Raw genomic sequence first — 22,949 nt, forward strand, 5'->3', positions numbered from 1 at the left:
TTAGTAGAGCTCCTGGTGCCCTTCCTGGTGAGACCCATCATGACTGCACAGGGCCACGGGTGGAGCCTGGTATATGTGGGGGGGATTGGCATATTGTGTCAGTTGTGGAAGTGATCAGGCGGCTTTACAGCCGCTCGTATCACTTCTTCCTCATGAAAGCAGTCAGCTTTACAAATGTGTACACACTCCAGGAAGGTTTAGCAGACGGGAGTGTGATTAAAAAGCATGCGTTCCCAATGCAGTTTTAAAACTGCAATGGGGTTTAAGTGGTTGACAAAAAAAAACTTACTGATATGTCAGATGCCAGTTGCAGAGTCATGTCAGAATTCTTAGTCCACATACTTGTGTTGGGCAGTGACTCGGAATGTATTGGAAGATATTTGATTAGTGTGACCACAAGGCAATTGGCCCCAATTTACACGTGAGTGTTTTACTGTATGTTTCCCTTCGCCTGCACCTGACAACACAAATCCCATTCATTCTAATTGTCACAGTGGCAGCTTCCTGGACCTCAGCTGTGGCTGCATTCGTTTTTATTTATTTTGTATTTGGTTTATGCTGCCAGCAGCACACTTCTGTCTTAGGCAAGGTTTACATCTACGCATGTGCCATTGATGCCTTTTTGAGGCCCGTTTTTCAGCAAAATGTTTTTCTTTCTTTGTATTTTTTTTTGTGTTTTTGGGATGTGGTAATGTTGCTAGGAGGTGTCTGTTGTCGTTCAGAAAACATACCATAAAAGCACATGCATGCGTTTTTGTGTGAGTCAGTGGAGCCAAAAACACATTGCATTGTGGTGTGTTTATGGAAAAACAAAAGTGCCTGCGCATTTCCAAAAAACGCACTGGTGAAAACTGCATAAATGTGAAGCGGATCCATAGGAACTAATGTTAAAGTAGAAGTAAACCCATCGATTTAACAGTTAAAAAAAAAAAGGTTACATTCCTGGCAAAAGCTAAGTGACACATTGGTTGTGCTCTCAAATTGTCAAACCATCCAATGGCTAGTGCCATACTGATCACATGAGCAGCATCATGGCAGTAGATTAAACAGAGGCCAATATGGCAGCTTCCCTGGCTGAAAACGATAGGAGGGTTTATTTCCACTTTAAATGGACCTTAGTGCGTTTCTGCAAAATAGGTGTAAGCCTAGTCTTGCGGTGCCTCCACTCTGGATGAACGGTGTACATATTTGCCAGTACTGGCTGAAGGGGCAACTGCAATATCGGTCTGAGGAGAGGGTAGTGTGAGATGCACTTGTGCATTTAGATGGGACTTGCCTAACAGATTGAAATCGAATCTCTAGCCAACGGTTTTAAAGCATTTTTTTTTTTTTTTGGGATCAAGATTTGACAAAAATGATGAAAAGCTGACAATTGTGTTAAATGGTTTTTCCCAACCCTCTAACTGACCATTTTGTTGGGACAGTTTGGTCTGTTAAAAAATAACAGACCTGCTGGTTCCATCAACAAGTGGAATATCGGCCTGAAGAAGGTAGCCTGCACATCAGATTTGGTAAGGGGCAATATAATGCATTTTGAGGGGGTGGGGGGTGTTTACAAATGCTTTAAAGCCTTTAGGCCCCTTTCACATGGGGCGGATCATTACTGATCCACCCCGTGAACCTCCGCTTACTCAGCGGGGATCGCTCCAATGATCCCAGCTGAGCCGGCAGATGACAGGACGGTCCCCGCACACTGTCTTTTCTTCGCTCTCCCCTATGGGGAGATCGGATGAACACAGGCCGTCTGTCTGTGTTCACCCGATCCGCCAGACGGATGGTAAAGTAGGTTTTTCCTCCATCACACTTTGGTGGGTCGGATGTCAGCGGGCATGTCACTGCTGACATCCGTGGCTCCATAGAGGAGCACAGAGCGCCCGTTCAGGTCCGCCTAAAAAAATGGCAGGCGGACCTAAATGGTCCGCCCGTGTGAAAGAGCCCTAAGGCTTCAAGCAGGCAGTTGCAAAAGGGCCATGTATTTGGGTGTAATTCTGTGCCCCGGATTCACAAATACAGCCTACTGCCAGCAGCCTGTTATATACGCCTTGTACGCAAGTATCACTCAGATGTGCTTAGCCACTGTGTATTTCAGTCTGTAATAGATTTAGACTTGCTGCAGACAGCAGACTACATGCTACAGCTGTGACTCTTGTGCAGAAAATTGCGTCTGAACATATGCTGGGAGTCCCTTTTGCGGGCTTCTGCAGGAAGCTTAAAGCAGAGTTCCACTCGTTTGTACGGTAATTTTATATAAAGTCATTGGCTACAAAAAGTTTAGCTGCTGACTTTTAATAAACACACTCGCTTGTCCCACGGTCCTGCCTCCGCCGCCCGAAGCCTCGCTCCACAGCGCCCCTATTGCAAGTGTGCGCACTCGGCTGTGACAGCTTGGGTCTTCACAGCCGGGCGTGTGCTGAGGTCATGGTAGCCAGGCAATCTGCTGGGACCTGTGACGTGTCCCAGAAGATTGCAAAGAGGGAGGGGGAGAGGAGTCGCCGCTTAGACAGCGAGGCGAAGGAAGCAGAAAGTGGGACAGGAAGTACTAGGTAGAGTAGCGGACTACACTGGAACGCATCAAAAACGTGCATGCAGAGGCTCAACTGGAATGCAGAAATAGTGATGTGAACCAGCTCTTGGCTCTATTCTACAAAAAAAATGATAAATTTGCCTGCACTTCCTGTCCTTACAGGAAATGAGGGGAATCTCCTCATTAGGGACACAGCAGCAAAAAATATGTGCTGCTCAAACTTTTAACACTACTGCTTTATCTTTTCAGAATGAGAGAAACATGAATGTTTCTGGCCCCTTTTGTTTAAATGCTAGTTGCCTGGCTATTATGCTGACCCTGTGAATAACTAACCTAGTACTAATTTACCCTTAATACTTAACCACTTAAGCCCCGGACCAAAATGCAGCTAAAGGACCAGGCCTTTTTTTGCAAATCAGGACTGCGTAATTTTAACTGACAATTGCGTGGTCGTGGCTCCCAAACAAAATTGGCGTCCTTTTTTCCCAACAAATAGAGCTTTCTTTTGGTGGTATTTGATCACCTCTACGGTTTTTATTTTTTGCACTATAAACAAAAATAGAGCGACAATTTTGAATTTTTTTTTATATTAACTTTTTGCTATAATAAATATCCCCCAAAAAATATATAAAAAAAAATAAAAAATTTTCCTCAGTTTAGGCCGATACGTATTCTACCTATTTTTGGTAAAAAAAAAAATCGCAATAAGCGTTTATGGATTAGTTTGCGCAAAATTTATAGCGTTTACAAAATAGGGGATAGTTTAATTGTTTTTTTTTTTTTTGTGACTGCGACATTATGGCGGACACTTCGGACAATTTTGACACATTTTTGGGACCATTGTCATTTTCACGGCTGGGCTTAAAGGGCAACGTACATATACGTTGATGTGCCCAGCCGTGCCATTTTGCCGACGTATATCGTCGTGCAGCGGTCCTTAAGGGGTTAAAGTGCACGTTGGGACTGAGACATCTATATTGTGTGTGTGTGTGTGTTGTTTTTCTGTGATGAGAATTGCACATGTTGAATACTTCTGCACAGAAAAAACACACCTGATAAATACACACACATTGGGCCTTATTTACCAAAGGCAAGTGCACTTGAAAGTGCAGTCGCTGTACATCTGAGGGGGACATGCAAGGAAAATAAGAAACTGCATTTTAGCTTGCACATGATTGGATGATAAAATCAGCAGAGCTTACCCCTAATTTCAGATCTACAGTGACTGCAAGTGCACTTGTAGTGCAGAGTGGATTTCCCTTTAGTAAATCAACCCCATTGTGTGTTATGAACAGAGCACATAAAACATTTTTTTTTTTGTATTTGTTCCCTTGCAGAGGCAGGTGCAGAAAACCACACGTCTTTGCACATGGTGTGAACAAGGGCTTGAACCAGGGGTCTCAAACTGGTGGCCCCTCAGCTGTTGTGCCTCTGCCTATGGGAGTCATGCTTGTAACTGTCAGCCTTGCAAAGCCTCCTGATGGGAATTGTAGTTCTGCAACAGCAAGAGGGCCAACAGTTAGACAAACCTTCAATATTTTAGATTTATACCTGTACTCTCCTGCTCACTTTTAACCCTGTTTCTTAATTCCTATTGGTCTGTTATTGAGATGGACTGCTTTGTTAAATAGGAATGTGTGAGAGTTTGGAGGTGTGTAACCTAATGGCCCCGTACACACAAGCTGAAAATCAGACGACCGATCATTTCATCTTTTTTTGCTTGCTAGTCACAAATAGAAATGAAAGGGGTTACTAAACATTCGAGAATTCTCTTACCATAGAATAACCACTTGGAAGTGATATAATGTGTTGTAGTGTATTTGTATTGTATTTTCTGATGACAACTGTGCTAATTAAAGGAAAATCGTACGTTGTGCTATTGTATGAGAATTTTTCATGCTTGTCCTATCGGATGAACGGTCATGATCAGCTATTGAAAAGCTGTGTACCAACGATCAGATTATCGTACAATCTCTTCAAAATCTTTTTTGTATGATTTTCGTATACCTACCAGATTAAAATCCGATTTTCTACATTTGCCAAAGGGGTAAACTCCTGTTTTGTGGAAACATCATAGCTAGTAGTCACAAATCCTTGGTGCAGACCTTATGCCTCATGCACACTGCATGTTTTTACAGCTGCTGTTTTTGGCTTCAGGGGGGTGTGTGTGTGTGTGTGTGTGTGTGTGTGTGTTTTTTTTGCAGCCAATAAACTCCCCAGCGTGTTATCTTATGTATCCATGCACACATTTGCTGTTATCGGTGTTTTTTAGCAAGGGTGTTTTCTGGCTGGGGAAAAAAAAAAACAACTAGTTTTTCAGCTTGCAAAATGCTTTACCTTTTGAAAAAAAGCTAAAAACCGCTGAAAAACTTGGCTCTTTGGCATTTTGTCTGACTTTGATGCGACTTGGGGTCCATAGACCTCAAGATCACACAGGCATTGCCTCAAGTCGTGTCAGCCGCTTGACTTTCAGGTTGCAAAAGTGTGAAAGGGGCCATAAGCTTTTGTGGAAGTTATAGTTTTGCTAAAAAATGAAACTATTTCTACAGCTAACTCTACTGGCTTTTTATATACCGTCCTGTGTGGATGAGGCCTTAGAGGAAACGCTTTAAGTGGTGTTCGGTGCTGTGCCTTATTTGTATACTTCAGCCAAATCAAGGGCTATTCACAAAACAGGCTGTTTTTGTGATATTTATTTTCACACAAAATTGACAAATTATGAACATAAGGGGTGTGTTTTGCTCCCTTATGATCAGTATCTTTCTCTAATCTGGGAGACCTATAGGGATTTTATGAAAACAGGAGAGCAGATGCTTTAGGACTCGCAAAGAGGTTCACTTGTTGCTAATTTGTTCCTTTTTAATTGTGAAGAGGTGAGCTGACGTTCATGTGCCCCGTATACTAAAAATGTAGTTGTCCTAAGCAACGCTGACTAATCATTCCATAAAATAAGATTACTGCTTGTTTGCTTAAATAAATTAAATTACTTTTGGGCTTCATTCACAGGGGCATGTGTGGATTTTCTGCACGAAATGCAGGTTCTTGCTGGCAGAGCTAGCAGAAGATCTGCATTAAATACGTGCCTAAAGTACAGGCATACAGTTCTTTTAATGGGTTTATACATGTATGATTGCACATGTTAATGCGTGTTTACATCCATGTTAATGCAGTGCATATTTTTGTTTTGTAGACTCGCCTATATCGCCTAATTTCCTATAGTGCCTTGTGTACGGTCCCACTGTTTTCTAGAGTGCTGCGTTGTTGCTTACAAAACTTTACACTGTATGCAACTAAACACAATGTTTTAAATGCCCATGTGAATGAGCCCAAATTGTGTCGTCGGCCTTCGTCTAAATTTATATAATGGATTAATCATTTCATTACCGCACTATGGCCGAAAGACGGCTACAGCACTGCTATGTTCCAGAATAGTGTCCATGGACGTCCTCCCAGAACTATGTCCCCTTGGGTGTGCATCTGGCATGCTTTGATAGCTGTGTCTTTCGAACACAGCTGATTACAGATTGTGGCAAAGGGCCAATCACAATAGCCCTTTACCCTGTGATAAGCTGTGTCCAATCAACAAACTTGCTGGTTATCGGCTGTACTTTACTCACGCGCTGCCACAGTGCGAAGAAATGAGAGCCGGTAACAGGCAAATGTGACAAGGGACATGTCAACAGATAATCTAGGCATCCAATCGGCACCCATCCTTGCCGCCTATTTGTTTTCTCCTCATCAGTACCTTCTATTCGTACAGCCTCATCAGTTTCCATCAGTGAAGGATTATTATTATACATTTTTTATTTTTTTTTCCAAAATTTAATAAACTAAGGGCCAGATTCACAAAAGGGATACGCCGTCGTATCCCTGTTTCTATCTATGCGACTGATTCATAGAATCAGTTACGCATAGATATCCCTAAGATCCGACAGGTGTAATAGTTTTACACTGTCGGATCTTAGGATGCCGCTGGGGGGAGTTTGCGTCGTAAACCAGCGTCGGGTATGCAAATTGGCAGTTACGGCGATCCACGAAACGTTTTCCCGTTGTTACGTCGCCGCAAGTGTTAGTTTGCTGTCGCAAAGGGCACCTTTTACAAAGTGTAAAATTACTACACCATGTAAAAGTATACCCGTCTTTCTCGCGTCGCTTTTGAATTTTTTTACAATTTTTATTTATTTATTTTTTCAGGCGCAAGTCTTTTTTTCACGTCGCGATTCACAAAACGGCGGCGCGTCGTAATTTTGCACAAAGCACATCGGGAATTTTGCGTCGAGAGCATGCGCAGTACGTCCGGCGCGGGAGCGCGCCTAATTTAAATGGTACCCGCCCCATTTGAATTGGCCCGCCTTGCGCCGGATGGATTTAGGAGACACCGCCGCAAATTTCCAGGTAAGTGCTTTGTGGATTGGGCACTTGGACAGAAAATTTGCGGCGGTGTAACCTAAATCGGTTACGTTACGCTGCGCCCGGGCTACGTGAATCTGGCCCTAAGTGGTTTTTATAAAAAAAAAATTGGGTCTTCTTTTTTTTTTTTTTTTGGTGATTAAATGCCAAAAAGCTCTAATTGTGTTGCTGAAAATTGGCCTGGGCCTGGTATTGAAGTGGTTAAAAATAACATTTACAAAATCGGCCATGGATTATAGTAATTCATTCATATGAAGTGCAAACTCACTGTTCACATGGGCTGCCATATTTTGTGAGTGTTCATATCCTAAAATGCATTCAGTTAGTGGTTTTATATAAAAAAAAAAAAATGTTTAGGCTTTATCTTAATGCATTAGGCTAAAAAAATGTTTAGGCATTAGTATCGCCCCTCTTTTAGTTACCTGAGCCCTCATTTGATCCAGCGCTTTGCATAGCTGCAGCTCTTCAAAACTTTCACTGCCTGGTCTCACTGGCTTTGAGGCAGCGGGAGCCACTGGATCCCACTACTGCCAAAGCCAGTGATGGGAGGGAAAGACTCAAAGCGGGACTTGGGAGTAAGCCTGCACGAATGCCCCCATAAAAAGCCACACGACTTGCCATGGGGGCACTTTGCGGGTTAGGGATAACCTATAGCACCAGCGGGGGACCTAAGAAAAGGAGGTTTGGGGCTGCTCTGTGGCACAGAGCAGGTAAGTATAAACCTTTTTTGCTATTTTGAAAAAAATACATTTAGGGTCTATGCACGCTGGCAACAGAGAAACATTGCTTCTAGAGGAGTTTAGACCCCTTTCACACAAGCGTTTTAGCGTTAAAAATAGAGCTATTAAAACGCTCTCCATGCATCTCAATGGACACTTTCACACGGAGTCCTGCAAGCAGCAGCTTTTGGGCACTGAAAAAACGCTCCAAAAACGCCCCTCTCCATTGAAATGAATTGAAAACGCCTTACCCTTTCACACTGAGGCACTGCAAAAACACCCTAAAATTTAGCGATGCTTTACCAGCATATTGGGATTGCAGTTGAGGCTTCGCTTGAAAAATGCACCAGTGTGAAAGGGGCCTTGGTGTTTTTGCCTGTAAAAGCAACTGTTATCCTATGCGTCTATGAACATGTTTAGTGGCATATTTTAAGCTCGGCGTTTAGAGGTAGAAAAAAAAACTTTTGTGTTTTCTTTTTTTAATTTTTTTTATAAGCCAGTGTGCATGGACCCGAAGTGCCGGTTCACACTGGGGGCAGTACAACTTGCAGCGCGACTCTGCAAGACTATCTGCACATGACTTCTTGGCGGCTTGCAAAATGACTTCTGTATAGAAGTCAATGCAAGTTGTCCCAAAGTAGTACAGGAACCTTTTTGTAAGTCGGAGCGAATCGCTCCTATTAGAATGGTTCCATAGTACAGAATGGAGTGCGACTTGTCAAACGGCTAAGTCGCCCTTGTGTGAACCGTCACTTACAGCCACTTTCCCATTAGGCCAGCCCCCTTTTTTTGGTGGTTGCTATAGGTGCTGTTGTAATGTATGTAAACGGCAAGGTACCCTTTGGTCTGTTAAATATACCGTGCTAAGGATTGCAGGAAGAAAATGGGCTTTATTTCGTATATACATCAATTAGCCATAATTTTTATGATCCCCTACCTAATGAGTAGGCCCCTGTCTTTTGTTGCAAGACAGCATTAACCCATTGAGGCATGGATGCTGCTAGACCTGAAGGTATGCTGGGATATCTGGCATCAAGTCATCAGTAGCAGATCTTTTAGCTACACCACCAAGCAGATTTGGTACATCTTCTGATCACTACATGTTTGCAAGTCTATAGAGAAGTATTATCAGGCAAAAGCTATGTATGTAACTGAAAAGGTAAACGGGTTGCTATGGGCATTTTCACTCCTTGTGTAAGTTACAATGAAAGAATCTGTTTTCTAATAAAACACCCTCCGACTTTCGTTTCCAAAATGCACCTGTGTTTTTTATAATCTTTAGTAGCTTGACTTCTTAGAGCTGCACGGTTAATCGCCAAGAATTGTTATCGCGACTAGGGCCGAAACAACTAATCGATTAATCGGCCAGTAACATAATGGGGTTAAAAAAATGTAAAACATTAGCCCTTTATAGTACAAAAAGAGCAAATCTCTACTGTAAATATTACTTTAATCGTCCCACAGTAAAAAATGAACCCCTTACTTTAGCGATTATTTGCTCTTTTTGTAGTAATTTTAGTTTTTTTTTTAACCCCATTATGTTACTAAACATCTCAGGCCTGGGTCACGCCTCTGTACTTTTTGCAGAAACGCACTACAGTTCATTTACATGCTTTCACATCCCATGATTTTTTTCAGCTGCTGCGTATTTGGAAAGGGCAAGGTGCTATTGTTTTTTTTGTTCAATATACTTCAATGGAGAAGCTGCAGAAAAACATTTTTGTGGCAATTTGTGTTTTCTAATATGCCCAACAACAAATTGGCCTAAAAAATGCAAATCGCAGCTAATTTTTTATTTTTTAAAGGTTATTAACCGATTTATTCGATTTAATCGAAACAGTAATCGGCCAACTAATCGATTATGAAAATAATCGTTAGTTGCAGCCCTAATCGCGACTATTTTTTTTTTTTTCTTAACACAGGGTTTCACGATCTTGGGTATGCAAAGAATTTCCTCTCTGCTCTCAGCCAAAAGTCAGTCTGGACAGTCTGCCTAGTATTCAAAATATTCTATGTGGTGGAATGTTAAGTATAAACATGGTATCAATTTGACTTTTATATCAAAGGAATAGACTTCTGTATGTAAAATGGGAACGTTTAACCACTTAAACACCAAACCTTTTTCTGACAGTTCTCTTCAAGTTAAAATCTTTTAATTTTTTTTGCTAGAAAATTACTTGGAACACCTAAACATTATTATATATATATGTGTGTGTGTGTGTGTGTGTGTGTGTGTGTGTATGTGTATATATATGTATATATATATGTGTATATATATATATATATATATATATATATATATATATATATATATATATATATATATATATATATATATATATACACACACACAGTGTGTTGTTGCAATATTTTATGTCGCACTGTATTTGCACAGCGGCCTTTCAAATGCAATTTTTTTGGGGGAAAAAATTACTTTAATGAATAAAAAAAAAATCAGTAATGTTAGCCCAACTTTTTTTTGTATAAATGTAAAAGATTTTGCGTCGTGAGAATCGTGATTTTTATTCTAAGCAAAAAATTGATTCTCATTTTGGCCAGAATGGTGCAGCTCTTCTATGTATCAGCTAATAGTGAGCAGGATTCTTGAAGCTGCTTTTGAAGGAAGTGAAAATCTCCCATCTTTAGAAAGCTAATGGTGACTGTGGTTTAAAGAACATCTGTAATATTTCCTCTCCTATCTGCATCTGCTCGGCGTTTGTTTTTTATTTGCCAAGTGCTGATACTACTTGGTCATCCTGTGGTACTGCTCCTAGAAAGCCAGCCTTTGCTCTGTCATCAAACAACCGTGCAACCTGGTGCTGCCGGTGACAGGCTGATGTCTTCCAAGCCCATTACTCTGAGACGACTACTGTATCCTTGGAAAGAAAGATGCGTCTGTGTAGTGGGGGGTATACTGTATGTAAAGCGCTGCGTAAATTGTCACTGCTAGGCTTCAAACCGTTGTCCTTTGACCTGTAACATCTATAAAGATAATGAATTCTGAGACTTTTTCAGCATGTTTGTTGCTGATGAGGCCAGGATAGCAGCACCCATACTTCACTAATGACAGGTGTACTTAAAGAAAAGCTCCAACACCTGCCTATTTACAAAATTCAACTGTATTTTAAGAAAATGGCAATATTATATTAGTATTAATATTAGTATGCCAAGAAGTTTCACATCCATATAAAGACAAAGTAACAAACTGGAAAAACTGAAAAGTCATACTTGCAGTATATGTTAACCTAAACGGTGAATTTCTCTTCATTTTGGTCCGTTGCGTGTACAATTAAATGTGTTTTGTTATACCTGTTCAATAAGCAGAAAAAAAAGTATGAGTCCTGCCAGAAATCCATTGCTGTCTTGTGGACTCTCCTCCTCCTCTGATCCACTGTTGACTCATCGACGGTCCCATTCACTTTAATGGGACAGCTGGTGATGCAGCAGAAGGTGAGTGGATGCAGCAGAAGGTGAGTGGATGCTAACAGGTTACATAGTTACATAGTTAGTCAGGTTAAAAAAAGACACAAGTCCATCCAGTTCAACCACAAAAAAAACAAAAACAAAATAAAAACGCAGTACAATCCTATACACCCAACTCCATACCCACAGTTGATCCAGAGGAAGGCAAAAAAAACCCCAGCAGAGCATGATCCGATTTGCTACAGCGGGGGAAAAAATTCCTTCCTGATCCCCCGAGAGGCAATCGGATTTACCCTGGATCAACTTTACCTACAAATCTTAGTACTCAGTTATATTCTGTACATTTAGGAAAGTATCCCAGCCTTTCTTAAAGCAATCTACTGAGCTGGCCAGAACCACCTCTGGAGGGAGTCTGTTCCACATTTTCACAGCTCTTACTGTGAGAAAACCTTTCCGTATTTGGAGGTGAAATCTCTTTTCCTCTAGACGTAAAGAGTGCCCCCTTGTCCTCAGTGTTGACTGTAAAGTGAATAACTCAACACCAAGTTCACTGTATGGACCTCTTATATATGTGTACATGTTGATCATATCCCCCCTTATTCTCCTCTTCTCAAGAGTGAATAAATTCAGTTCTTCTAATTTTTCCTCATAGCTGAGCTCCTCCATGCCTCTTATCAGGCGCTGCCATGATGAATATGAAATGAAGGGGTGCTCTTTAAATGTGAGGACTCATTCTTGCTGGTAGAATCTTTAATATTTGCAAACAAAATGAAGGTTTCCCATTTAGGATAATGAGCTGTCAGGTTAGTAAAATGGCGATATCAGAACCGATTCAATCGTAGTTTGTAGTGTACATGGATTTGCAAGATCAAGGAATATTCCGGAACTTTATTTTATCTTATGGTTGGTGTGAAATTGTGTGAATTTGTGTGAATGCATCAATGCAGTGCATCCTATCAGCTTGCCGAGCTTGGATTCATTGAATGATGTTTACCAAAAAAAGATTTTAAATATTGCAGAATAATACAGGGTTTTCGCATAAGCCTTGTGCTACATAACTAAGCTCTATTTCACACTGAATAAACTAAGTTACAAATGTATCTATCATTTTTCATTATCTGGTTGGGGTTTCATCTAGATAGACCGTGTTACCTTTTACTTTAAGCCCGGGTTTACACTTGTGTGAACGGACATCGCATGCGATTTGCACCCATATTGCAGTGCCATTTGCAGGCGATGTCTGTGCAATGCGAGTTCAGCCATACAGTTGTATGGCTAAATTTGCATTGGATTCACAGGAAAATAGCGCAGGGACTTTGTTTTTCTCCCCGCACTGGAATTGGATCGCATGGGTGTTCTCACCCATGCAATCTGATTCCTGTGTAAGATCACAATTCACACTGTGATCTGTGAACCAATCTGGGGGTGTCATTACCATTGTATTGACACCCGCATCGGTTCGCAGAGGGCCGTGTGAACTGCCTGCATGAGAGATGTTATGCTAAAACCTGTGCTGGTTCCTGCATAGCTACAGTGTGAACCTAGGCTTAGTCTGATTTTTCCAGTCTGTTTTCACAATGGAATAGATGGAGCACTGTGACATAAGAGACCGTACTGACCTAGAACAAGTAAGCAGGTTGGAGGTACTGAGTTTACTGGTACCTGCTACAAATTTAAATCAACCTGTAAAGCGGAAATAAACTATCTGAGCACCACAAACTGAAAGCGCTATTTGTCGAGTAAGGGCAGATGAGTTATCTTTCATCTACTTCTGGGATCCATTTGCCCTTGGCTTAGGCATGCAGATGGGAGGTTCTGCTTTGTAGAGAGCCCCTCCCCCTTTAGTACCAGTGTGTGTGTGTGTGTGTGTGTGTGTGTGTATGGAGTGTACATCTGCGTGTGACCGATGCAGGGATCAGAACAGACTGCTTTTTTCATAAATGGGGTTAGAAGTCTAACCCCATGCTTATAGCTACTTGTGAAGAAAATATTTTAGGTTTGGTGCAATCCTTTTTTTTTTTTTTTTTTTTTTTTATAATATGTAGATTTTGCATGCTGTGTTCGCTGTATAAAGTTTATAGGGAAACTGACCTTTTTTTTAAATGGATCATTGTGACTCATTATCAGTCACAACGTTTGAAGTATTGCTTTATGGCAGCGACATAATGAGGATTGTCTTTAGGATGCTGCGTAGGTTTCATTTGATCCTTATTTTGCATGCAGTATTAGAAATGCAAATACCCCTTCAGGCAAAGTATGCCAGCGTCCGTGTTTGATAGACTGTCAACTTGTCACTTAACATGGTTTTTACTGTGAGCATAAAAATGTAGTTATGGATTTATTTCTGTTACATTTTTAGATGTGTACTGGCTTTTTTTAATTTTTTTTTAAGATGAATCTTTAGTGAAGTAATGAACTACAGTTACCAGACACTTGCTTGTCAGACAGTCTGCGGGAAGTGCCTTTACCTTTTCTATTTTTCATAAATAAAGCATTATTGGTACATGCAGTTTTATAATACACTTGACATATTTTGCAGCCAGCTTTTATTTTCTTGAATTGACCAAAAGTTTCTCTTCTTTACAGCCTTGATAACCCTTGGGGGTATTCTGTGCATTGTTTTATAGAACACCACCAGAAATCTTATTTAGTGCTCATATGATTCGCTCCTTGCTATACTCGAAGCCTCACCAGAACCATGAAATATTGCAGACTTCTCTTGCACTTGATGATTTATTTTTAGTGAGACTTTCAGATACTGAGGTGCATTTTGAACACTTTGGGGGAGGTTAAGGCCTGAATCGGACCTGTGCGACGCAGTGCCGAATCGCAAAAAGTTCTCTGGTCTTTGACCAGCAATATGGTCCGGGGGTTAAGTGGTTAAAGTGGTTGTAAACCGTTACATGTACCCAGTGAAGTGACTGGTCTCGGGTGATAAACGGATGAAACAAATCCTCCTAAGTAAGCTGTAACTGTTTATTTGCAGTCTTCTCTTCTCCACACCTGTTCAAAGTGCTGAATTTGTAACGCTTGTCTGAAAGTTCAGAAAATAGGAGGTGGAGAGCTGAAATTATACACTTCAGAGCTCAATGAGGAGATCTCTGAAATCTGATTGGGAGAGAGACATGTGGATGATTGAAGCATATAGTGGTGAACACTAAGGAATCGCACGTTTAAATATATGAATACATGTTTTCTCATTGATGAGCCGCTATACAATTGGGGACATTTCAAGGACCGCTTCATCACTGAATTGTCACTTTTTTATGCTTTCTTAAAGGGATACCAACATTGTTTTTTTTTAGAAGCTCTGCACCACTTGTGTTTTTTTTTTTTTGTTTTGTTTTTTGTTTTCTTGAGTGCGTATAGGTGTCAGCCAGGGATTGACAAACCCTGGGCGCCAGGTCACATTAGCAACCCGGGGAGGCACAGCTAGGGGATTCCCGTCTCCGTGCGTGCGTAACCCCCCCCCCCGGCGCGAACGCGTTGGGCCGCACCAGCTGGTAATTGAGGCCGCGGCTTTGCAGTCCATTGCTTCCTTCTGGAATCTGGCGCCCTCTTGTGGTGGCCCTTGGTATGACAAGACAACCAGCAATGCTAATGGAGCTTCTCCTGCCTGTTTTCACTGCCCCGCCCTTCTCCTTTTAATTAGAACCCCCAAACGTTCTATATATTTTTTATTCTAACACCCTAGAGAATATAATGGCGGTCGTTGCAGTACTTTCTGTCACACCATATTTGCGCAGTTGTCTTCCAATCGCACTTTTTTGGGGAAAAAATACACTTTTTTTTTTTTTTTTTCTTTAGTAATTGAAGTAGTACAGGAACTTCTTTTTGAAGTCGGAGCGACTCGAGTCGTGTGTAAACACCGCTCCCATTCACTTGCATTGTTTTTCTCGACAGCGCGACTTGGGATGACTTGAGGCGACTTCAAGTCGGATCCCAAGTTGCCCCAGTGTGAACCCGCTCTTAAAGCGGGAGTTCACCCATAAAACACTTTTTTCCCCTTAGATGTATGCTCATTTTGTCTAGGGGAATCGGCTAGTTTTAAAATATGAGCTGTACTTACCGTTTACGAGATGCATCTTCTCCGTCGCTTCCGGGTATGGGTCTTCGGGAGCGGGCGTTCCTTCTTGATTGACAGTCTTCCGAGAGGCTTCCGACGGTCGCATCCATCGCGTCACTCGTAGCCGAAAGAAGCCGAACGTCTATACAACTATACTGCGCCTGCACACCGACGTTCGGCTTCTTTCGGAAAATCGTGACGCGATGGATGCGACCGTCGGAAGCCTCTCGGAAGACTGTCAATCCAAAATAGGAACGCCCGCTCCCGAAGACCCATACCCGGAAGCGGCGGAGAAGATGCATCTCGTAAACGGTAAGTACGGCTCATATTTTAAAACAACTAGCCGATTCCCCTAGGCAAAACAAGCATCCATCTAAGGGGAAAAAGTATATTGTACGGGTGAACCCCCACTTTAAGCTTGCCATAGATGGGTAGAATGTCAAACACCAATTTTTGTTGGTTTTTCTGTTCATACTGACATTAATTTTTTGACCGTAGTGACAGGATGGAATTTTTTATTTATTTTTTCCCCTGGAACAAATGAATTTCTAACCGTGTATGTGGATTTCTTTGATAAAAATCCATTCATTCTAAAATCAAATGTTAAATGCAAATGAAATGTTTTGAACGGCACTCGAATGTTCTGAGAATTTTCCTAAAGACTTTTTCCCAAGAATTTTCATTCAAAATTCTATCCCTCTGTGGTCAGCTTTACACTCGGCTGTCTCTGTTGTGGTTTTGAGTGTTGATCTTTGGGTGAGCTTGTGACATCGTGTCCCTTCTTCTACCTCCCAGACGTTATGCAATGCGGCAGACAAATCATTGAACAGACGGGCATTATTCCTTGTAGTGCTTGACACTAGTTTGGTTTCATTTCTGGGAAGGTTTATTTGCGTTTTAAACACTGAGGTAGATCGGGTTGTTACAGTGAAGACTATCCCTCCCACCTAGCAGAAAGTTTTACAAAGGTACAAGGACTAGGTCAGGGGTGTCAAACTGGCGGCCCTCCAGCTGTTTCGAGACTACAAGTCCCATCATGCCTCTGCCTGTGAGTCATGCTTGTAACTGTTAGCCTTGCAATGCCTCATGGGACTTGTAGTTTTGCAACAGCTGGAGGGCCGCCAGTTTGACACCCCTGGACTAGATCATTATCTCCAAAAACAAAGCAGGTTAGAATCTCAAACTTTTGTAAAAGCTTTTTATATTTTCTTTGCCTAGAATTTGAGTTTCACTGGTATCCATCTTTAAAAAAAGGACATATATGTACATGAGCGGGTCCTTAAAGGGGTTGTAATGGTTTGTCTTTTATTTTCTAAATTGGTTCCTTTTAGGCTAGTGCATTGTTGGTTCACTTACCTTTTTTTTCTTTGATTTCCCTTCTAAATGTTTTTTTTCTTTGTTTGAATTTCTCACTTCCTGTTTCTCCTCGGTAAGCTTTCCACCATCATCTGAGCAGTGGAAAGTGATTTAGAACACCTTACTGAACACCTTAGGAGAAACAGGAAGTGAGAAATTCAGACAAAGAAAAAAAACATTTAGAAGGGAATTTGAAGGAAAAGGTAAGTGAACCAACAATGCACTAGCTTAAAGGAACCCATTTAGAAAATAAAAAGAACATTTACAACTAGGGCCGAAACGATTAATCGACAACTAATCGATTATGAAAATAGTTGTCAACTATTTTCATAATTGATTAATCGGCCAGTTGATTAGTTAGCCTGCATATAGTATGCATTATTTGTTTATATATCAGGAAATACAGTGCAGCACACATACAGCTCAGTACACCATACAAACATGTCACTAAGTACCTGAGAATTTGTGAATATGAAAGTGTGAGGAGCAATGCAGTCCTGGGCAGGAAGTGAGTGGTTCTAAAGGCAGAAGTTTTTGTTTACCTTGCTATAGCGGGCACTATATACTATACTTTGCAGATTGCTAGTGAGGCACTCTAAAGACAGGAGGTGCCAGAAGCATTGGTAAGGGACCCCAGAAGTGGAGGATCTGGGCTGCTCTGTGCAAAACCATTACACAGAGCAGGTAAGTATAACAAGTATATTTAAAAAAAAAAAATCACTTTAAAGACTCTGTGCAGGGAAGAGCAGCATCTGAACCCAGAGAAAGTGGAGGTAATAGAAGGCATTGCAATTACTGTAGTTGGTTATTTATATTTACCACTGCATATGGATATTTAAGAATAAATTGCCTTTTTTAATATTTATTTACATATTAACTAAATTGTACACCACACTTTTTTTTTTTTTAAGATTATCCGATTAGTCGATTAATCGAAACAATAATCTGCCAACTAATCATAAAGATGTTGCATTCTGTAACCCAGTCTATTTTAAACATGGGACAGTAAAAAATAAATTTAAAGCCAGGTTTGAAAACATTGACTGCCACCAAAAACTGTCTGCATGTGTAGAGTTTTAGGTTAAAGTGGAGGTTCACCCGGAAATGTTAATTTTTAACATTAGATTGAGGCTCATTTTGTCAAGGGGAATCGGGTAGTTTTTTTTTTTTTTTTTTTTAAATCGAAGCCGTACTTACCGTTTTAGAGAGAGATCTTCTCCGTCGCTTCCGGGTATGGGCTGCGAGACAGGGCGTTCCTTCTTGATTGACAGGCTTCCGCCAGTCGCATCTATCGCGTCACGATTTTCCGAAAGTAGCCGAACGTCGGTGCGCAGGCGCCGTATAGAGCCGCACCAATGTTCGGCTTCTTTCGGCTACTCGTGACGCGATGTATGCGACCGTCGGAAGCCTGTCAATCAAATGGGAACGCCCAGTCCCCAAGACCATACCCGGAAGTGGCGGAGAAGATCTATCTCTAAAACGGTAAGTACTGCTTTGATTTAAAAAAAAAACTACCCGATTCCCCTGGACAAAATGAGCCTCAATCTAATGTTAATTTTTTTTTTTTTTCAGGTGAACTCCCGCTTTAACATCTTCAGGCCCCGTTCACACGTGAGTGACACTGCTGCGTCATCTTTTTGCATGATTGTGTGGTGCATTTTTGGAGCTGCACCATTATATTTGAATAGGTGGCTCTCCGCTTCAAAAAACGCACCAATGAAGCTCATGTACCAATCTTTCGCACTGAGCCAGGTGTGGCATTGTGTGTTTTCATAGCAAAATCACACCACTTTTGAGGTGCCATTAATTATGTCACCATAACTGTGTCCCATATTTTGAGGTAGTTCTGAAATTGAGGGCACAATTGTGCGTTTCTGCCTGCGACTCTAATTTGCTCATGTGCAGGGTGGATAAAAATCCATTTAATTTTTAGCAGTTTTTTTTTTTTTTTATCGTTTTTGATTTTGCTCAAAATTTTTATTTTAATAAAATGCTTTTTGGAGTAAAAATATAAAGATGGTTTTCTATTTGATACATTAATAATTTAGTTTATTCAGCATGAAATGGAGCTTAGTTATGTAGCATGAGGCTGTATATTTTGCAATATTTGCATTTTTAGGTAAACTCATTCAATGAATCAAAGTGCTGCAAGCTGAGAGAACATACAAGTGCATTGATACTAGGGCTGCAACTAACTATTATTTTCATAATCGATTAGTTGGCCAATTATTGTTTCGATTAATCGGATAATAGCCTTAAAAAAAAATATTGCATTTTTAAAAAATTTTGGGCCAATTTGTTCTTGGGCAGATTACAAAACACAAATTGCCGCACATTGCATGCTCTTCTACAGCTTCTCCATTGAAGTATATTGAACAAAAAAAACAAAATCGCACCGTTTTGCGTTAAAAAGTCCTTGCCCTTTCCAAATACGCAGCAGCTGAAAAAAAATCATGGATGTGAACGTGTCCCATAGGAAAACATGTAAATGAACTGTAGTGTGTTTCTGCAAAAAGCACCAAAAAAAGAGGTGAACCCCCGGCCTGAGATGTTTAGTAACATAATGGAGTTAAAAAAAACTAAAATTTGTACAAAGAGCAAATAATCGCTACTGTAAGGGGTTCATTTTTTTTACTGTGGGACAGTAAAAGTAATATTTACAGCAGCAATTTGCCTTTTTGTACTATAAAGGGTTAATTTTAGTTTTTTTAACCCATTAGGTTACTGGCCGATTAATCGATTATGAAAATTGTAATCGATTAATTTCATAATCGATTAGTTGTTTCGGCCCTAATTGATACATTCACACAATTTTACAGTACCCATAAGATAAAACAAAGTTCAGGAATATTCCTTTATCCCATTGTTTTGCAAATCTATGTACACTACAAACTGTATGATTTGAATCGGTTCTGATATCACTGTTTTACTAAACTGACAGCTTATTATTCTAAAAAGGAAACCTTAATTTTGTTTGCAAATATTAAAGATTCTAACTACGAGCAAGAATAAGTCCTCACATTTAAAGAGCATCTGTAATCTCAGATCCATCATGGCAGCGGCTGTAAGCGGGTATCCACTCACCTGCTGCCGCCACGTCCCTCACCTTGTCTCACTGGCGCATCACCAGCTGTCCCATTAAAGTGAATGGGACGGAGTCAACAGCCGGTCGGAAGAGGATCCGCTGCAGGACAGCGAACACTGTTGATCTTTAAAAATGTATGTTTTTTTTTAAATCGAGTCTCTTTTTACTAGTTATTTAAATTGTGATTTAATTTAAATCCACCCTTAGGTGTGAACGGGGAGCCTCAGAAAGGAATATGCTAGAGATGCTGATCTCTTATAATTCTAATTATATAGCTGGGGGAGCTTTATTTACTAAAGGCAGATCCACTTTGCTCTGCAAGTGCACTTGGAAGTACAGTCACTTTTAGTTCTGAGGGGGAAGGTCTGAAATGAGGGAAGCTCTGCTTATTTTATTATCCAATCATGTACAAGAAAAATGCTCTTTTATTTTCCTTGCATGTCCTCCTCGGATCTACAGCAAGTGCACTTGTAGTGCAAAGTGGATTTGCCTTTAGTAAATCATCCCCAGGGTGTTGTGTTTTGAATGCATAGATTGCGCTCAATGACCTGCCTGATGCTAAGAGGCGCATTATATCTAAAAAAGGGAGCACCTCATCGTGAATATTTATTCCAGTGCATTGAATCAAACCATGGTTGGCCACATCCTTCCAATATTAATTAGGGGTATGTTTTTTTATTAAAAGAAAAAAGTGGGCAAGATTAGACTTTTGTCTGGTGAAAATCATACAGCATTTCACCATTCAGTCCAAATTTAAATTGGTAAAGGGTTGGGCCCCCCCCTTTAATCTACCTGGTGATTTTGCCAGTAACACACTTCCTGTCGTGGGGTGTCTGCATTCTGGATGTAGCCTTTGGACAGCAGCATTGTCAGTCTGGGGAGACAGTATTGTTAGACTAGCAGATTTAGATGGACTTGAATGGCAAACTTTGCATTCCATGCACCTTTCCCACACTGCGTTCAATGAACACTGCAGTTGCAGTCTGCAACGGGTGTCGATGTTAAATTAATGACCCCCCAGCAGTTTTGCCAAATTTTTATTCCCCCCCCCCCTTTTTTTGAGATCTTGAGATCAAACGCAGATCAGTTTTCCTCCAGTTAAGCCACCCCCCCCCCCCCACACACACAGAAATCATTCCCTAGGGCAATGATGGTGAACCTTTTTTAAACCCGAGTGCCCAAACCGCGACGTAAAACCAACGTATTTTTTTCAAAGTGCCAACACAGAATTAAACCTGCCAGCGTCTCTGTACAGAGGATGGGACTGATCATCCCTCTGAATGAGCCTTAAGGAACCAAAAAGAATGCAGAATGCACTGTGCAACTTGCACTCGCCTACCTGACCATTGCACTCGCCTACCTGACCATTGCACTCGCCTACCTGACCATTGCACTCGCCTACCTGACCATTGCACTCGCCTACCTGACCATTGCACTCGCCTACCTGACCATTGCACTCGCCTACCTGACCATTGCACTCGCCTACCTGACCATTGCACTCGCCTACCTGACCATTGCACTCGCCTACCTGACCATTGCACTCGCCTACCTGACCATTGCACTCGCCTACCTGACCATTGCACTCGCCTACCTGACCATTGCACTCGCCTACCTGACCATTGCACTCGCCTACCTGACCATTGCACTCGCCTACCTGACCATTGCACTCGCCTACCTGACCATTGCACTCGCCTACCTGACCATTGCACTCGCCTACCTGACCATTGCACTCGCCTACCTGACCATTGCACTCGCCTACCTGACCATTGCACTCGCCTACCTGACCATTGCACTCGCCTACCTGACCATTGCACTCGCCTACCTGACCATTGCACTCGCCTACCTGACCATTGCACTCGCCTACCTGACCATTGCACTCGCCTACCTGACCATTGCCCTCGCCTACCTGACCATTGCCCTCGCCTACCTGACCATTGCCCTCGCCTACCTGACCATTGCTTCCTGCACTACTAACATCCCCCACACACAGTACAATGTGTAGATTGGGAGGATCCATCCTCTTTACCTTTCCATGGCCTCATCGTTCAGCTCTCCTCAGGCAGTATTGAAAGAATCCCCGCCATCCAGCCGCTCCTCAATATCCCTGTCAGCTAGCAGCCATTGCCCCTCTCCTCATGGAAGATCAGCTCCGAGCACCGCCCCTCCCCCTCCGATTTTTCCACAGGCTGCACTAGGACAGGCTGAACCAAAGTCGTCTTGGAGCAGGGGGAGCTGGAAAAGGGTACCTGCAAAAAGGAATCCCCGAATGCCTTACCAGAGGTGTAGGGGTCCGGGGGAGGCAATAAGCTGCCGAACAGAGTCGTCCGGTGGAGAAAGAAGAATTTTACACCCCCTCCTAAACGGCACACATTGGACAAGATAACTGGCTGTTCACTCCCCTGCTGACCTCACTGGCACTGATGCAAGGAAAGGAGTCGGCGCCTCCCTACCTTCACCGTCAGTGCAAGTGACTGCCTGGCTTGGGGGATTCCCCTGGCGTGCCAACAGAGAGGGCTTGACGTGCCAGCTGTGGCACGCGTGCCACAGGTTCGCCATCACTGCCCTAGGGGAACACTTAACCCTTTGATCACCCCCCTGATAACCTCTTCCCTCCCAGTGTCAGTACAGTGAGTGCAAATTTTATTTTTTGCCACTGGTCCCCAAAAAGGGTCACTTGTGTCTGCTTTGTCGGCCGCAATGTCGCAGTCCCGCTAAAGATCACTACCATTACTAGTAAAAATATCCAATCGTTTGTAGCCGCAATAACTTTTGCGCTTATTGGGATTTTCTTTACCAAAAACATGTAGCAGAATACATATTGGCCTAAATTGATGAGATTAGTGAGGTGTGTTTTTTGTTTTGTAACGGAGAGAAAATTAAATTTTTTATTTTTCAAATTTGATACTTTTTTTTTTTTTCTTCTTGGAAGGTGATCAAATACCACCAAAAAGTTATGTTTATGGAAAAAGGACATCAATGTTTGGTTACAGCGTCGCACAGCCGCACAATTGGCGGTTAAAGCAACGCAGTGCCATATCGCAAAAAATGGCCTGGTCATGAAGGGGGTGAAACCCTTCCTGGGGTTGAAGTGGTTAAACAAGTCTATTACAAATACTTTTAACTTTAAGCCCCTTCCACACGGGGACAAATCCGCTTGCAGCAGTCCGCTGGCACAGCCAGAGATCTCTCCGCTGAGCCGGCGGATGACAGGTCCCTCTCTGCTCACTGAGCAGGGAGGGGCTTGTGCAGCGCCGCTGTCTCCTATGGAGAGATCTGATGAAAACTGACAGGATGTCTGTTTTTCCATCAGATCTCACCTGGTCCGATCTGCCATGGACGGATGGCGACGTATCGCCATCCATTTGA

General features: G+C 41.9%; 1 protein-coding gene across 4 annotated transcripts in view; it reads left to right on the top strand.

Moving 5' to 3' along the window:
* Positions 1 to 22,949, top strand: part of JADE1 (jade family PHD finger 1) — a 118,997-nt gene that overhangs the window by 15,889 nt on the left and 80,159 nt on the right. The window lies entirely within an intron of this gene.

The sequence above is a fragment of the Rana temporaria genome, chromosome 1, assembly GCF_905171775.1.
Source record: "Rana temporaria chromosome 1, aRanTem1.1, whole genome shotgun sequence".
Taxonomy (NCBI): Eukaryota; Metazoa; Chordata; class Amphibia; order Anura; family Ranidae; genus Rana; species Rana temporaria.